The sequence below is a fragment of the Triticum urartu genome, chromosome 1 (genome assembly GCF_003073215.2).
Source record: "Triticum urartu cultivar G1812 chromosome 1, Tu2.1, whole genome shotgun sequence".
Classification (NCBI taxonomy): Eukaryota; Viridiplantae; Streptophyta; class Magnoliopsida; order Poales; family Poaceae; genus Triticum; species Triticum urartu.
The window spans coordinates 259,669,295-259,674,391 of NC_053022.1; positions in this window are offsets into that span (position 1 = coordinate 259,669,295).

The following is a 5,097-nucleotide window of genomic DNA, read 5'->3' on the forward strand; positions in this document are numbered from 1 at the left end:
CATCTTTGCACTTGTTCCATGAATTAATACTATTTTTAGGCAAAGACGAAAACCAAGCTTTAGCACGATCTCTAAGTGAAATAGGAAATAGCTTCAATTTAACAATATCATTATCCACATCTTTCTTCTTTTGCATATCACACAAATCAACGAAGCTATTTAGATGGGTAGCGGCATCTTCACTAGGAAGGCCAGAAAACGGATCTTTCATGACAAGATTTAGCAAAGCAGTATTAATTTCACAAGATTCAACATCGGTAAGAGGAGCAGTCAGAGTGCTAATGAAATCATTGTTGTTGGTATTGGTGAAGTCACACAATTTAGTATTATCTTGAGCCATCGTGACAAGCAAGCAGACTAACACACAAGCAAACAAAAAGCAAGTGGGCAAAAAGAGGCAAATGGGAAAGAGAGGGAGGATAGAGAGAGGGGGGGCGAATAAAACGGCAAGGGTGAAGTGGGGGAGAGGCAAATGAGAGGCAAATGGCAAATAATGTAATGCGGGAGATAAGGGTATGTGATGGGTACTTGGTATGTTGACTTTTGCGTAGACCTCCTCGGCAACGGCGCCAGAAATCCTTCTTGCTGCCTCTTGAGCACTGCGTTGGTTTTCCCCGAAGAGGAAGGGATGATGCAGCAAAGTAGCATAAGTATTTCCCTCAGTTTTTGAGAACCAAGGTATCAATCCAGTAGGAGGCTACGCGCGAGTCCCTCGTACCTGCACAAAAAAAATAAATCCTCGCAACCAACGCGAATAGGGGTTGTCAATCCCTACACGGCCACTTATGAGAGTGAGATCTGATAGATATGATAAGATAATATTTTTGGTATTTTTGTGATGAAGATGCAAAGTAAAATAAAGGCAAAGTAAAGAGCAAAGGAAATAACTAAGTAGTAGGAGATTAATATGATGAAGATAGACCCGGGGGCCATAGGTTTCACTAGTGGCTTCTCTTGAGAGCATAAGTATTCTACGGTGGGTGAACAAATTACTGTTGAGCAATTGACAGAATTGAGCATAGTTATGAGAATATCTAGGTATGATCATGTATATAGGCATCACGTCCGAGACAAGTAGACCGACTCCTGCCTGCATCTACTACTATTACTCCACTCATCGACCGCTATCCAGCATGCATCCGGAGTATTAAGTTAAAAATAGAGTAACGCCTTAAGCAAGATGACATGATGTAGAGGGATAAACTCATGCAATATGATGAAAACCCCATCTTGTTATCCTCGATGGCAACAATACAATACGTGCCTTGCTGCCCCTACTGTCACTAGGAAAGGACACCGCAAGATTAAACCCAAAGCTAAGCACTTCTCCCAATGCAAGAAAGATCAATCTAGTAGACCAAACCAAACTGATAATTCGAAGAGACTTGCAAAGATAACCAATCATACATAAAAGAATTCAGAGAAGATTCAAATATTGTTCATAGATAGACTTGATCATAAACCCACAATTCATCGGTCTCAACAAACACACCGCAAAAAGAAGATTACATCGAATAGTTCTCCACAAGAGAGGGGGAGAACATTGTATTGAGATCCAAAAATAGAGAAGAAGCCATCTAGCTAATAACTATGGACCCATAGGTCTGAGGTAAACTACTCACACTTCATCGGAGGGGCTATGGTGTTGATGTAGAAGCCCTCCGTGATCGATGCCCCCTCTGGCGGAGCTCCGGAACAGGCCCCAAGATGGGATCTCGTGGATACAGAAAGTTGCGGCAGTGGAATTAGGTTTTTGGCTTCGTATCTGATCGTTTGGGGGTGCGTAGGTATATATAGGAGGAAGGAGTACGTCGGTGGAGCAACAGGGGGCCCACGAGGGTGGAAGGTGCGCTTGGGGGGGGGGGTAGGCGCGCCCCCTACCTCGTGGCCTCCTCTTTTGTGTCTTGACGTAGGGTCCAAGTCTCCTAGGTCTTGTTCATTGAGAAAATCACGTTCCCAAAGGTTTCATTCCGTTTGGACTCCGTTTGATATTCCTTTTCTTCGAAACCCTAAAACAGGAAAAAAAAACTGCAATTCTATGCTGGGCCTCTGGTTAATAGATTAGTCCCAAAAATAATATAAAAGTGGATAATAAAGCCCAATAATGTCCAAAACAGTAGATAATATAGCATGGAGCAATCAAAAATTATAGATACATTGGAGACGTATCAGTATGTCTCTTTTAATGTATTCCCTGCTTGTGTGTTGCTAGGGCGACGCCTGAGCTTTTATTATTGCTATTGTAGGACTGGATGGTGAGGGCAAAGCGGATCCAGTGTTCGGCTCCGCTGCCCGAAGAACCAGTCATCCCGCGCCTAGCGAAGATGCTGGTGCGGGCGCCGTATAAGGCGACGGAGAAGAAGGTCAAAGGGAAGGCCAAGAGTGGCCTCCGTCGTAAGGGTACTTCGGACGCGGCGTCCGAAGATGACAAAACTCATTCCTCTGTCCCTGAGGACACTGACGGGGAAGAGGAGGAGGAGGAGGAAGAAAACAATCCTCCCCCTGAGGAGAGGAAGAAGAAGAGGGCGGCTCCGGCGCATCTGGAAGCGGAGGCGCCCAAAAGGGGAGGGGCGCTCCGGCGGCCAACACCGCGTGGGACGTGGACAGTAGTCCGGAATGACACCCTCGCCCAAAGCCCCAGGCCGCATCGTACGTGACATGGCTTATTTATGCACACATCCAGCCCTTTCTCTCCATTATCTTGATATAGTTAGCTGTACTATTGCAGTCCGGCCCGTGATCTTATCCAGCAATCCTCCTCTAGAGGTTCATTGGCTTCATCGGAGATGGCGAGCAGATCGCCACCGCCTACTTACTCCCCCAGGGCCGGGGACGATACCGAAGTGCTGTCCCGAAGGACCTCTTCGAAGGGAGGAGCCCAGGACGATGTTCAGGAGGTGCCACAAGGCGAGACCTCCACTGCCAAACACGTGGGGGATCCAATCCCCGTGGAGACTAACAAAGAGGGCCGTATCCAGGTCGGTCCTCAGCCAAATACGGCTCCGGAGCCCCCTATGGCTCCGGAGTCGGGCGAGCAGCTCCCTTTGAAGGGGTAAGTGCCGCCTCCACCAGTGGCTCTTGTCCATCCAGGAGCGTCGGATGACCTGATGGGGGCACTGCGAAGCGCCTCCATCGTGGACAAGCACCGTGTCCTTATGGGTGCGGTGATCGAGAAAGTTCAATCTGCCAAGAGCAGACTGAATGAGGCCTGCGGCAGCCTGTTTACAGGTTTTGAGGTAAGTGACATACAAATAGAAAAAACCCCATGTAGTCAATAGCCCCTAAGACACTATCCGGTGCTCGGCAAGAGGAACCGGACAGAGGATCAATCCTCTAGTGTAGGAGACTAACGTAATATGTTTGCATGAGCAGGCATCGCTGTTGGCCGCGACCTCACATGCTGCCGAAGTCTCTGAACTGAAGTAGAGGCTGGAGCGGACCGAGAACGAGCTCAGCGAGGTTACAATGCGGCTTCAGGAGAAGCAATGTAGGTATCGTCTTGCTGTGTGTTTGGAAAGAACAAGCGTTGCATACTGACCGTAATGTTGAAATGTGTACAGGAGCCGCAACCGAGGTGGAGGCCCTGAAAAAGGCTCTGGCCGAAGCCGAGGGGAAGGCCGTTGAGCAGCAAGCCGCTCGAAAAAAGCTCGAGGCCCGAGTCAAGGAGGTCCAACAGGAGCTCCAAGACGCAGTAAAAAATGTGAGATTCTGGAGAATGATGCGTCGGCTCAAAAGGCCGAACTCTCCAAGGCTCGTCGGAACGCGGAGACCGCACGGAATGAGGCCCGGTCCGCCCTCCAGGAGATCCAGGAGGCTAGGAAGATCACGGCGGGTAAGGCTTTTAAGATGCAAAGCAAGTATGCGGAGAAGCAATACCTTTTACTAACCCGGGTTTGGAGTTCCCTAGGGGCTTTTGCAGATTTTCCACGTAGCGTATCAGACACTGCAGTGTTCTATCAAGCCAAAGGAGGAGGTTCGACGGAGAAGTTATTCTGGACACAATATACGACGCCAGCGCATCTCGTGTCCTTCACCGATCAGCTGAAGCAGCTGGTGGAGCTGCACAGGGTGGCCGAACTAGCCATGAAGGATTTAACAATCCAGCTATGGCCAGCCGAAGCTATGCCCGACAGCATCTTCGGACTTGTGAGGCGGCTCGTGGAAGCATGTCCGCGGCTGGACGTCATCAAGCACTCTGTATGTATTGAAGGTGCCTGTACGTATGGCCTTCGCTTGCTGCAAGATGTGGTGGGCGAAGATGAATGTTGTTGAAGTGGCCAGCGGGCCGCCGGAGGGCAAGGAGCACCGCACACCCGAGAAATATTTTGCGGATGTCACAGAAGGGTCTCGACTTGTGGCAGCTCGATGTTCGCAGGACGTTATTTTCGAATGAATACATTTGTGTTGTCCTTTGCCTTGTATTATAAAGACAAAGCTTTGTTTTGTAATGTAATTTCGTTATGCTTTAAATTGTTTCCTCCTGTGCGGCCGTGTTACATGCAATCTGAGGGTTGGCTAGTCGTCGGCTTCTGCCCCCACGTAATGAGTACGGAGGTCTTCGGGATGGGATATAAACAATCTTGATCCAATTATATGGTCCTTGAAGGAGTTGTTTAGCGCAGCGAACAAGGCAATCAGACTATACGGCTTAAACGCCCTCACTTAGCCATAGGAGTTTTTTAATTAAGCAAGTGTGCAGCCCCTGGTCCAAGCCAGGGTGCTGTCAGCATCTGACCGGGAAGTGCCGATCCTTCGCGTCATGCGGAAAAAATCTCCAACGATTTTATAACCCTCGAACAGCTGACTGGCTCTCACCGTATCATGACAGTCAGTTTTCAGCTTTCTCTACTGAGGTGCTCATCCGGTCGAAGCCAAGGCACAATCGCAGTAGTTCTCCCTTTACTATCCTAGCCGATAGAGCGGAACGTAGGATAGCAAGCACAGGAGCAGGGCAACCCAACTATTCACCAAAGACATGATTCGGAGCCAATGCATATAATGCTAAATTCGGGGTGCCGAACTTACATATAAGAAGTGTTCGGACTTTGTTGTCGTATTGCGGGGTGATAAGCAGCCCCTGGCGAATATGAGACGTAC